Source organism: Trichomycterus rosablanca, chromosome 2, assembly GCF_030014385.1.
Source record: "Trichomycterus rosablanca isolate fTriRos1 chromosome 2, fTriRos1.hap1, whole genome shotgun sequence".
Classification (NCBI taxonomy): domain Eukaryota; kingdom Metazoa; phylum Chordata; class Actinopteri; order Siluriformes; family Trichomycteridae; genus Trichomycterus; species Trichomycterus rosablanca.
The window spans coordinates 24,674,259-24,687,227 of record NC_085989.1 but is presented as its reverse complement, the minus strand read 5'-3'; positions in this window follow the sequence as shown (position 1 = coordinate 24,687,227).

Sequence of the window (12,969 nt, the reverse complement as noted above, 5' to 3'; positions counted from 1 at the left end):
TGAAAATATTGACCCTTAACAGTAATCTTTTTTTACTTCGAGCTAGGAGGACGGGGACAGTGCCATACGGTGCGTCTCGTAGAGGAGAGGCTCCTGTATGGTCCTGGCGAGCTTCTGGCCCTCTGTTCTCCCTGTAAGCCTAAAAAACCACTTATGTTCTCCAGGTCACTTTGAAAATCTTGACCCCTAACAGTAATCTTTTTTTTCACTTCCAGCTAGGAGGACGGGGACAGTGCCATACAGTGCGTCTCGTAGAGGAGAGCCCCCTGTGAGCTTCTGGCCCTCTGTTCTCCCTATAACCCTAAAAAACCACATGTTCTCCGGGTCACTTTGAAAATCTTGACCCCTAACAGTAATTTTTTTTTTACTTCGAGCTAGGAGGACGGGGACAGTGCCATATGGTGCGTCTCGTCGAGGAGAGGCTCCTGTGCGGTCCGTGCGAGCTTCTGGCCTTTTGTTCGCGCTGTAACCCTAAAAAACCACTTATGTTCCCCGGGTCACTTTGAAAATCTTGACCCCTAACAGTAATCTTTTTTTTTACTTCGAGCTAGGAGGATGGGGACAGTGCCATACGGTGCGTCTCGTAGAGGAGAGGCTCCTGTGCGGTCCTGGCGAGCTTCTGGCCTTTTGTTCGCGCTGTAACTCTAAAAAACCACTTATGTTCTCCGGGTCACTTTAAAAATCTTGACTCCTAACAGTTACTTCTTAAAACTTCGAGCTAGGAGGACAGGGACAGTGCCATACGGTGCGTCTCGTCGAGGAGAGGCTCCTGTACGGTCCTGGCGAGCTTCTGGCCCTCTGTTCTCCCTGTAAGCCTAAAAAACCACTTATGGTTCCCGGGTCACTTTGAAAATCTTGACCCCTAACAGTAATCTTTTTTTACTTCGAGCTAGGAGGACGAGGACAGTGCCATACGGTGCGTCTTGTAGAGGAGAGCCCCCTGTGCGGTCCGGGCGAGCTTCTGGCCCTCTGTTCTTCCTGTAAGCCTAAAAAACCACTTATGTTCTTCGGGACACTTTGAAAATCTTGACCCCTAACAGTAATTTTTTTTTTTACTTGGAGCTAGGAGGACAGGGACAGTGCCATACGGTGCGTCTCGTAGAGGAGAGGCTCCTGTACGGTCCGGGCGAGCTTCTGGCCTTTTGTTCGCGCTGTAACCCTAAAATACTACTTATGTTCTCCGGGTCACTTTAAAAATCTTGACCCCTAACAGTAATCTTTTTTTACTTCGAGCTAGGAGGACGGGGACAGTGCCATACGGTGCGTCTCGTAGAGGAGAGGCTCCTGTGTTGTCCGGGCGAGCTTTTGGCCTTTTGTTCGCGCTGTAACCCTAAAAAACCACTTATGTTCTCTGGGTCACTTTGAAAATCTTGCCCCCTAACAGTTACTTCTTAAAACTTCGAGCTAGGAGGACGGGGACAGTGCCATACGGTGCGTCTCGTAGAGGAGAGGCTCCTGTATGGTCCTGGCGAGCTTCTGGCCCTCTGTTCTCCCTGTAAGCCTAAAAAACCACTTATGTTCTCCAGGTCACTTTGAAAATCTTGACCCTTAACAGTAATCTTTTTTTTTACTTCGAGCTAGGAGGACGGGGACAGTGCCATACGGTGCGTCTTGTCGAGGAGAGGCTCCTGTACGGTCCGGGCGAGCTTCTGGCCTTTTGTTCGCGCTGTAACCCTAAAAAACCACTTGTGATCTCCGGGTCACTATGAAAATATTGACCCCCAACAGTAATCTTTTTTTTTACTTCGAGCTAGGAGGACGGGGACAGTGCCATACGGTGCGTCTTGTCGAGGAGAGGCCCCTGTGCGGTCCGGGCGAGCTTCTGGCCCTCTGTTCTCCCTGTAACCCTAAAAAACCACTTATGTTCTCCGGGTCACTTTGAAAATCTTCACCCCTAACAGTTACTTCTTAAAACTTCGAGCTAGGAGGACAGGGACAGTGCCATACGATGCGCCACGTAGAGGAGAGGCTCCTGTACGGTCCTGGCGAGCTTCTGGCCTTTTATTCGCGCTGTAACCCAAAAAAACACTTATGTTCTTTGGGTCACTTTGATAATCTTGACCCCTAACAGTAATCTTTTTTTTTTTACTTCGAGCTAGGAGGACGGGGACAGTGCCATACCGTGCGTCTTATGGAGTAGAGCCTCGTGTACGGTCCTGGTGAGCTTCTGGCCGTCTGTTCTCCCTGTAACCCTAAAAAACCACTTATGGTCTCCGGGTCACTTTGAAAATCTTGACCCCTAACAGTAATCTTTTTTTACTTCGAGCTAGGAGGACGGGGACAGTGCCATACGGTGCGTCTCGTAGAGGAGAGGCTCCTGTACGGTCCTGGAGAGCTTCTGGCCCTCTGTTCTCCCTGTAAGCCTAAAAAACCACTTATGTTCTCCGGGTCACTTTGAAAATCTTGATTCCTAACAGTAATCTTTTTTTTTTACTTCGAGCTAGGAGGACGGGGACAAAGCCATCCGGTGCGTCTCGTAGAGGAGAGGCTCCTATACGGTCCTGGCGAGCTTCTGGCCCTCTGTTCTCCCTGTAAGCCTAAAAAAACCACTTTGAAAATCTTGAACCCTAACAGTAATCTTTTTTTTTTCCTTTGAGCTAGGAGGACGGGGATAGTGCAATACGGTGCGTCTCATAGAGGAGAGGTTCCTGTATGGTCCTGGCGAGCTTCTGGCCTTTTGTTCGCGCTGCAAACCTAAAAAACCACTTATGTTCTCCGGGTCCCTTTGAAAATCTTGACCCCTAACAGTTACTTCTTAAAACTTCGAGCTAGGAGGACGGGGACAGTGCCATACGGTGCGTCTCGTAGAGGAGAGGCCCCTGTGCGGTCCGGGCGAGCTTCTGGCCTTTTGTTCGCGCTTTAACCCTAAAAAACCACTTATGTTCTCCGGGTCACTTCTAAAATCTTGACTCCTAACAGTTACTTCTTAAAACTTCGAGCTAGGAGGACGGGGACAGTGCCATACGGTGCGTCTCGTAGAGGAGAGCCTCGTGTGCGGTCCGGGCGAGCTTCTGGCCTTTTGTTCGCGCTGCAACTTTAAAAAACCACTTATGTTCTCCGGGTCACTTTGAAAATCTTGACCCCTAACAGTAATCTTTTTTTTTACTTCGAGCTATGAGGACGGAGACAGTGCCATACGGTGCTTCTTGTCGAGGAGAGCCTCCTGTGCGGTCCGGGCGAGCTTCTGGCCCTCTGTTCTCCCTGTAAGCCTAAAAAAACACTTATGTTCTTCGGGACACTTTGAAAATCTTGACTTCTAACAGTAATCTTTTTTTTTTTACTTCGAGCTAGGAGGACAAGGACAGTGCCATACGGTGCGTCTCGTAGAGGAGAGGTTCCTGTATGGTCCTGGCGAGCTTCTGGCCTTTTGTTCGCGCTGTAACCCTAAAAAACCACTTATGTTCTCCGGGTCACTTTGAAAATCTTGACCCCTAACAGTAATCTTTTTTTACTTCGAGCTAGGAGGACGGGGACAGTGCCATACGGTGCGTCTCGTAGAGGAGAGCCCACTGTGCGGTCCTGGCGAGCTTCTGACCTTTTGTTCGCGCTGTAACCCTATAAAACCACTTGTGTTCTCCGGGTCACTTTGAAAATCTTGATCCCTAACAGTAATCTTTTTTTTTACTTCGAGCTAGGAGGACGGGGACAGTGCCATACGGTGCGTCTCGTAGAGGAGAGGCTCCTGTGTTGTCCGGGCGAGCTTCTGGCCCTTTGTTCGCACTGTAAGCCTAAAAAAACACTTATGTTCCCCGGGTCACTTTGAAAATCTTGACCCTTAACAGTTACTTCTTAAAACTTTGAGCTAGGAGAACGGGGACAGTGCCATACGATGCGTCTCGTATAGGAGAGGCTCCTGATCAGTCCGGGCGAGCTTCTGGCCTTTTGTTCGCGCTGTAACCCTAAAAAACCACTTATGTTCTCCGGGTCACTTTGAAAATATTGACCCCTAACAGTAATCTTTTTTTTATTTATTTTGAGCTAGGAGGACGGGGACAGTACCATACGGTGCGTCTCGTCGAGGAGAGCCCCCTGAGCAGTCCGGGCGAGCTTCTGGCCTTTTGTTCGCGCTTTAACCCTAAAAAACCACTTATGTTCTCTGGGTCACTTTGAAAATCTTGACCCCTAACAGTAATCTTTTTTTTTTATTTCTAGCTAGGAGGACGGGGACAGTACCATACGGTGCGTCTCGTCGAGGAGAGCCCTCTGTGCGGTCCTGGCGAGCTTCTGGCCCTCTGTTCTCCCTGTAAGCCTAAAAAAACACTTATGGTCTCCGGGTCACTTCAAAAATCTTGACCCCTAACAGTAATCTTTTTTTTTTTTTACTTCGAGCTAGGAGGATGGGGACAGTGCCATACGGTGCGTCTCGCAGAGGAGAGCTCCCTGTGCGGTCCGGGCGAGCTTCTGGTCTTTTGTTCGCGCTGTAACCCTAAAAAACCACTTATGTTCTCCGGGTCACTTTGAAAATCTTGACCCCTAACAGTAATCTTTTTTTTTTACTTCGAGCTAGGAGGACGGATACAGTGCCATACGGTGCGTCTCGTAGAGGAGAGGCTCCTGTGTGGTCCTGGCGAGCTTCTGGCCTTTTGTTCGCGCTGCAACCTTAAAAAACCACTTATGTTCTCCGGGTCACTTTGAAAATCTTGACTCCTAACAGTTATTTCTTAAAACTTCGAGCTAGGAGGACGTGGACAGTGCCATACGGTGCGTCTCGTCGAGGAGAGCCCACTGTGCGGTCCTGGCGAGCTTCTGGCCTTTTGTTCTCCCTGTAACCAGTGATAGCTCAGTGGTTAAGGTACTGGACTAGTAAACAGAAGGTTCCCGGTTCAAGCCCCGCTTACCACCAAGTTGCCACTGTTGGGTCCCTGAGCAAGGCCCTTAATCCTCAATTGCTCATTGTGTAAGTCGCTTTGGATAAAAGCGTCTGCTAAATGCTGAAAATGTAAATGTAACCCTAAAAAACCACATATGGTCTCCGGGTCACTTTGAAAATCTTGACCCCTAACAGTTACTTCTTAAAACTTCGAGCTAGGAGGACGGGGACAGTGCCATACGGTGCGTCTCGTAGAGGAGAGCCTCGTGTGTGGTCCGGGCGAGCTTTTGGCCTTTTGTTTGCGCTGTAACCTTAAAAAAACCACTTATGATCTCCGGGTCACTTTGAAAATCTTGACCCCTAATAGTAATCTTTTTTTTTACTTCGAGCTAGGAGGACGGGGACAGTGCCATACGGTGCGTCTCATGGAGGAGAGCCTTGTGTACGGTCCTGGTGAGCTTCTGGCCGTCTGTTCTCCTTGTAACCCTAAAAAAACACTTATGTTCTCCGGGTCACTTTGAAAATCTTGACACCTAACAGTTACTTCGTAAAACTTCGAACTAGGAGGACGGGGACAGTGCCATACGGTGCGTCTCGTAGAGGAGAGGCTCCTGTACGGTCCTGGCGAGCTTCTGGCCTTTTGTTCTCCCTGTAAGCCTAAAAATCCACTTATGTTCTCTGGGTCACTTTGAAAATCTTGACCCCTAACAGTAATCTTTTTTTTTATTTTGAGCTAGGAGGATGGGGACAGTGCCATACGGTGCGTCTCATAGAGGAGAGCCCCCTGTGTTGTCCGAGCGAGCTTCTGGCCTTTTGTTTGCGCTGTAACCCTAAGAAACCACTTATGTTCTCCGGGTCACTTTGAAAATCTTGACTCCTAACAGTTACTTCTTAAAACTTCGAGCTAGGAGGACGGGGACAGTGCCATACGGTGCGTCTCGTAGAGGAGAGGCTCCTGTACGGTCCTGGCGAGCTTCTGGCCTTTTGTTCTCCCTGTAAGCCTAAAAATCCACTTATGTTCTCTGGGTCACTTTGAAAATCTTGACCCCTAACAGTAATCTTTTTTTTTATTTTGAGCTAGGAGGATGGGGACAGTGCCATACGGTGCGTCTCATAGAGGAGAGGCTCCTGTGTTGTCCGGGCGAGCTTCTGGCCTTTTGTTCTCCCTGTAAGCCTAAAAATCCACTTATGTTCTCTGGGTCACTTTGAAAATCTTGACCCCTAACAGTAATCTTTTTTTTTATTTTGAGCTAGGAGGATGGGGACAGTGCCATACGGTGCGTCTCATAGAGGAGAGGCTCCTGTGTTGTCCGGGCGAGCTTCTGGCCTTTTGTTCTCCCTGTAACCCTAAAAAACCACTTATGTTCTCCGGGTCACTTTGAAAATCTTGACCCCTAACAGTAATATTTTTTTTTACTTCGAGCTAGGAGGACGGGGACAGTGCCATACGGTGCGTCTTGTAGAGGAGAGGCTCCTGTGCGGTCCGGGCGAGCTTCTGGCCTTTTGTTCGCGCTGTAAGCCTAAAAACCACTTATGTTCTCCGGGTCACTTTGAAAATCTTGATCCCTAACAGTAATCTTTTTTTACTTCGAGCTAGGAGGACAGAAACAGTGCCATACGGTGCGTATCGTAGAGGAGAGGCTCCTGTGCGGTCCTGGCGAGCTTCTGGCCTTTTGTTCGCGCTGTAACCCTAAAAAACCACTTATGTTCTCCGGGTCACTTTAAAAATCTTGACCCCTAACAGTTACTTCATAAAACTTCGAGCTAGGAGGACGGGGACAGTGCCATACGGTGCGTCTCGTAGAGGAGATTCTCGTGTGCGGTCCGGGCGAGCTTTTGGCCTTTTGTTCGCGCTGTAACCCTAAAAAACCACTTATGTTCTCCGGGTCACTTTGAAAATCTTGACCCTTAACAGTTACTTCTTAAAACTTCGAGCTAGGAGGACAGGGACAGTGCCATACGATGCGTCTCGTAAAGGAGAGGCTCCTGTGCGGTCCGGGCGAGCTTCTGGCCTTTTGTTCGCGCTGTAACCCTAAAAAACCACTTATGTTCTCCGGGTCACGTTGACACTCTTAACCCCTAACAGTAATCTTTTTTTTTTACTTCGAGCTAGGAGGACGGGGACAGTGCCATACAGTGCGTCTCATAGAGGAGAGGCACCTGTGTGGTCCGGGCGAGCTTCTGGCCTTTTGTTCGCGCTGTAACCCTAAAAAAACACTTATGTTCTCCGGATAGCTTTGAAAATCTTGACCCCTAACAGTTACTTTTTAAAACTTCGAGCTAGTTGGACGGGGACAGTGCCATACAGTGCGTCTCGTAGAGTAGAGCCCCCTGTGTGGTCTGGGCGAGCTTCTGGCCTTTTGGTCGCGCTGTAACCCTAAAAAACCACTTATGTTCTCCGGGTCACTTTGAAAATCTTGACCCCTAACAGCAATCTTTAAAGACTTTGCTATACCTTGGTAGACTTTGCTATACCTTGGTAGACTTTGCTATACCTTGGTAGACTTTGCTATACCTTGGTAGACTTTGCTGGACTTTGGTAGACTTTGCTATACCTTGGTAGACTTTGCTGGACCTTGGTAGACTTTGCTATACCTTGGTTGACTTTGCTATACCTTGGTAGACTTTGCTGTACCTTGGTAGACTTTGCTGGACCTTGGTAGACTTTGCTGGACCTTGGTAGACTTTGCTTGACCTTGGTAGACTTTGCTGTACCTTGGTAGACTTTGCTATACTTTTTAAAACTTCGAGCTAGTTGTACGGGGACAGTGCCATACGGTGCGTCTCATAGAGTAGAGCCCCCTGTGTGGTCTGGGCGAGCTTCTGGCCTTTTGTTCGCGTTGTAACCCTAAAAAACCACTTATGTTCTCCGGGTCACTTTGAAAATCTTGACCCCTAACAGCAATCTTTAAAGACTTTGCTATACCTTGGTAGATTTTGCTATACCTTGGTAGATTTTGCTGGATCTTGGTAGACTTTGCTATACCTTGGTTGACTTTGCTATACCTTGGTAGACTTTGCTGTACCTTGGTAGACTTTGCTGGACCTTGGTAGACTTTGCTGGACCTTGGTAGACTTTGCTATACCTTGGTAGACTTTGCTGTACCTTGGTAGACTTTGCTATACCTTGGAAGACTTTGCTGGACCTTGGTAGACTTTGCTGGACCTTGGTAGACTTTGCTATACCTTGGTAGACTTTGCTATACCTTGGTAGACTTTGCTATACCTTGGTAGACTTTGCTATACCTTGGTAGACATTGCTATACCTTGGTAGACTTTGCTATACCTTGGTAGACTTTGCTATACCTTGGTAGACTTTGCTGGACCTTGGTAGACTTTGCTATACCTTGGTAGACTTTGCTGGACCTTGGCTGACTTTGCTATACCTTGGTAGACTTTGCTATATCTTGGTAGACTTTGCTATACCTTGGTAGACTTTGCTGGACCTTGGTAGACTTTGCTGGACCTTGGTAGACTTTGCTATACCTTGGTAGACTTTTCTGGACCTTGGTAGACTTTGCTATACCTTGGTAGACTTTGCTATACCTTGGTAGACTTTGCTGGACGTTGGGAGACTTTGCTGGACCTTGGTAGACTTTGCTATACCTTGGTAGACTTTGCTATACCTTGGTAGACATTGCTATACCTTGGTAGACTTTGCTATACCTTGGTAGACTTTGCTATACCTTGGTAGACTTTGCTATACCTTGGTAGACTTTGCTGGACCTTGGTAGACTTTGCTGGACCTTGGTAGATTTTGCTATACCTTGGTAAACTTTGCTATACCTTGGTAGACTCTGCTGGACCTTGGTAGATTTTGCTGTACCTTGGTAGACTTTGCTATACCTTGGTAGAATTTGCTGGACCTTGGTAGATTTTGCTGGACCTTGGTAGACTTTGCTATACCTTGGTAGACTTTGCTGTACCTTGGTAGACTTTGCTATACCTTGGTAGAATTTGCTGGACCTTGGTAGACTTTGCTATACCTTGGTAGACTTTGCTGTACCTTGGTAGACTTTGCTATACCTTGGTAGAATTTGCTGGACCTTGGTAGATTTTGCTGGACCTTGGTAGACTTTGCTATACCTTGGTAGACTTTGCTATACCTTGGTAGACTACCAAGCAAAGTCCAGCAAAGTCCAGCAAAGCCTACCAAGGTATTGCATAGTCTACCAAGGTATAGCAAAGTCTACCAAGGTATAGCAAAGTCTACCAAGGTCCAGCAAAGTCTACCAAGGTATAGAAAAGTCTACCAAGGTATAGCAAAGTCTACCAAGGTATAGCAAAGTCTACCAAGGTCCAGCAAAGTCTACCAAGGTCCAGCAAAGTCTACCAAGGTCCAGCAAAGTCTACAAAGGTATAGCAAAGTCTACCATGGTCCAGCAAAGTCTACCAAGGTATAGCAACGTCTACCAAGGTCCAGCAAAGTCTACCAAGGTATAGCAAAGTCTACCAAGGTCCAGCAAAGTCTACCAAGGTATAGCAAAGTCTACAAAGGTATAGCAAAGTCTACCAAGGTATAGCAAAATCTACCAAGGTACAGCAAAGTCTACAAAGGTATAGCAAAGTCTTACAAGGTATAGCAAAGTCTACCAAGGTCCAGCAAAGTCTACCAAGGTATAGCAAAATCTACCAAGGTACAGCAAAGTCTACCAAGGTCCAGCAAAGTCTACCAAGGTATAGCAAAGTCTACCAAGGTCCAGCAAAATCTACCAAGGTCCAGCAAATTCTACCAAGGTATAGCAAAGTCTACCAAGGTATAGCAAAGTCTACCAAGGTATAGCAAAGTCTACCAAGGTCCAGCAAAGTCTACCAAGGTATAGCAAAGTCTACCAAGGTCCAGCAAAGTCTACCAAGGTATAGCAAAGTCTACCAAGGTATAGCAAAGTCTACCAAGGCATAGCAAAGTCTACCAAGGTATAGCAAAGACTACCAAGGTACAGCAAAGTCTACCAAGGTATTGCAAAGTATACCAATTTATAGCGAAGTCTACCAAGGTATAGCAAAGTCTACCAAGGTCCAGCAAAGTCTACCAAGGTATAGCAAAGTCTACCAAGGTATAGCAAAGTCTACAAAGGTCCAGGAAAGTCTACCAAGGTATAGCAAAGTCTACCAAGATATAGCAAAGTCTACCAAGGTATAGCAAAGTCAGCCAAGGTCCAGCAAAGTCTACCAAGGTATAGCAAAGTCTACCAAGGTCCAGCAAAGTCTACCAAGGTATAGCAAAGTCTACCAAGGTATAGCAAAGTCTACCAAGGTATAGCAATGTCTACCAAGGTATAGCAAAGTCTACCAAGGTATAGCAAAGTCTACCAAGGTATAGCAAAGTCTACCAAGGTCCAGCAAAGTCTACCAAGGTCCAGCAAAGTCTTCCAAGAAATAGCAAAGTCTACCAAGGTACAGCAAAGTCTACCAAGGTATAGCAAAGTCTACCAAGGTCCAGCAAAGTCTACCAAGGTCCAGCAAAGTCTACCAAGGTACAGCAAAGTCTACCAAGGTATAGCAAAGTCAACCAAGGTATAGCAAAGTCTACCAAGATCCAGCAAAATCTACCAAGGTATAGCAAAGTCTACCAAGGTATAGCAAAGTCTACCAAAGTCCAGCAAAGTCTACCAAGGTATAGCAAAGTCTACCAAGGTATAGCAAAGTCTACCAAGGTATAGCAAAGTCTACCAAGGTATAGCAAAGTCTACCAAGGTATAGCAAAGTCTACCAAGGTATAGCAAAGTCTTTAAAGATTGCTGTTAGGGGTCAAGATTTTCAAAGTGACCCTGAGAACATAAGTGGTTTTTTAGGGTTACAATGCGAACAAAAGGCCAGAAGCTCGCCCAGACCACACAGGGGGCTCTACTCTACGAGACGCACCGTATGGCACTGTCCCCGTCCAACTAGCTCGAAGTCTACCAAGGTCCAGCAAAGTCTTCCAAGAAATAGCAAAGTCTACCAAGGTACAGCAAAGTCTACCAAGGTATAGCAAAGTTTACCAAGGTATAGCAAAAAGTCTACCAAGGTCCAGCAAAGTCTACCAAGGTCCAGCAAAGTCTACCAAGGTCGGTTGGTAGACTTTGCTATACCTTGGTAGACTTTGCTATACCTTGGTAGACTTTGCTGGACCTTGGTAGACTTTGCTGGACCTTGGTAGACTTTGCTATACCTTGGTAAACTTTGCTATACCTTGGTAGACTCTTCTGGACCTTGGTAGATTTTGCTGGACCTTGGTAGACTTTGCTGTACCTTGGTAGACTTTGCTATACCTTGGTAGAATTTGCTGGACCTTGGTAGATTTTGCTGGACCTTGGTAGACTTTGCTATACCTTGGTAGACTTTGCTGTACCTTGGTAGACTTTGCTTTACCTTGGTAGAATTTGCTGGACCTTGGTAGACTTTGCTATACCTTGGTAGACTTTGCTGTACCTTGGTAGACTTTGCTATACCTTGGTAGAATTTGCTGGACCTTGGTAGATTTTGCTGGACCTTGGTAGACTTTGCTATACCTTGGTAGACTTTGCTTTACCTTGGTAGACTTTGCTATACCTTGGTAGACTTTGCTATACCTTGGTAGACTTTGCTGGACCTTGGTAGACTTTGCTTTACCTTGGTAGACTTTGCTATACCTTGGTAGACTTTGCTGGACCTTGGTAGACTTTGCTTTAACTTGGTAGACTTTGCTGGACCTTGGTAGACTTTGCTATACCTTGGTAGACTTTGCTATACCTTGGTAGACTTTGCTATACCTTGGTAAACTTTGCTATACCTTGGTAGACTTTGCTGGACCTTGGTTGACGTTGCTATACCTTGGTAGACTTTGCTATACCTTTGTAGACTTTGCTATACCTTGGTACACTTTGCTGGACCTTGGTAGACTTTGCTATACCTTGGTAGACTTTGCTGGACCTTGGTAGACTTTGCTATACCTTGGTTGACTTTGCTGGACCTTGGTAGACTTTGCTATACCTTGGTAGACTTTGCTATACCTTGGTGGACTTTGCTGGACCTTGGTAGACTTTGCTAAACCTTGGTAGACTTTGCTGGACCTTGGTAGACTTTGCTATACCTTGGTTAACTTTGCTGGACCTTGGTAGACTTTGCTATACCTTGGTGGACTTTGCTGGACCTTGGTAGACTTTGCTGGACCTTGGTAGACTTTGCTATACCTTGGTAGACTTTGCTACACCTTGGTAGACTTTGCTATACCTTGGTAGACTTTGCTGGATCTTGGTAGACTTTGCTATACCTTGGTAGACTTTGCTGGACCTTGGTAGACTTTTCTGGACCTTGGTAGACTTTGCTATACCTTGGTAGACTTTGCTATACCTTGGTAGACTTTGCTGGACCTTGGTAGACTTTGCTATACCTTGGTAGACTTTGCTATACCTTGGTAGACTTTGCTATACCTTGGTAGACTTTGCTATACCTTGGAAGACTTTGCTATACCTTGGTAGACTTTGCTATACCTTGGTAGACTTTGCTGGACCTTGGTAGACTTTGCTATACCTTGGTAGACTTTGCTATACCTTGGTAGACTTTGCTATACCTTTGAAGACTTTGCTGGACCTTGGTAGACTTTGCTGGACCTTGTTAGACTTTGCTGGACATTGGTAGACTTTGCTATACCTTGGTAGACTTTGCTATACCTTGGTAGACTTTTCTATACCTTGGTAGACTTTTCTATACCTTGGTAGACTTTGCAATACCTTGGTAGACTTTGCAATACCTTGGTAGACTTTGCAATACCTTGGTAGACTTTGCTGGACCTTGGTAGACTTTGCTGGATCTTGGTAGATTTTGCTATACCTTGGTGGACTTTGCTATACCTTGGTAGACTTTGCTGGACCTTGGTAGACTTTGCTATATCTTGGTAGACTTTGCTGGGCCTTGGTAGACTTTGCTGGACTTTGGTAGACTTTGCTATACCTTGGTAGACTTTGCTGGACCTTGGTAGACTTTGCTGGACCTTGGTAGACTTTGCTGGACCTTGGTAGACTTTGCTGGACCTTGGTAGACTTTGCTATACCTTGGTAGACTTTGCTATACCTTGGTAGACTTTGCTATACCTTGGTAGACTTTGCTATACTTTAATAGACTTTGCTATACCTTAGTAGACTTTGCTATACCTTGGTAGACTTTGCTGGACCTTGGTAGACTTTGCTATACCTTGG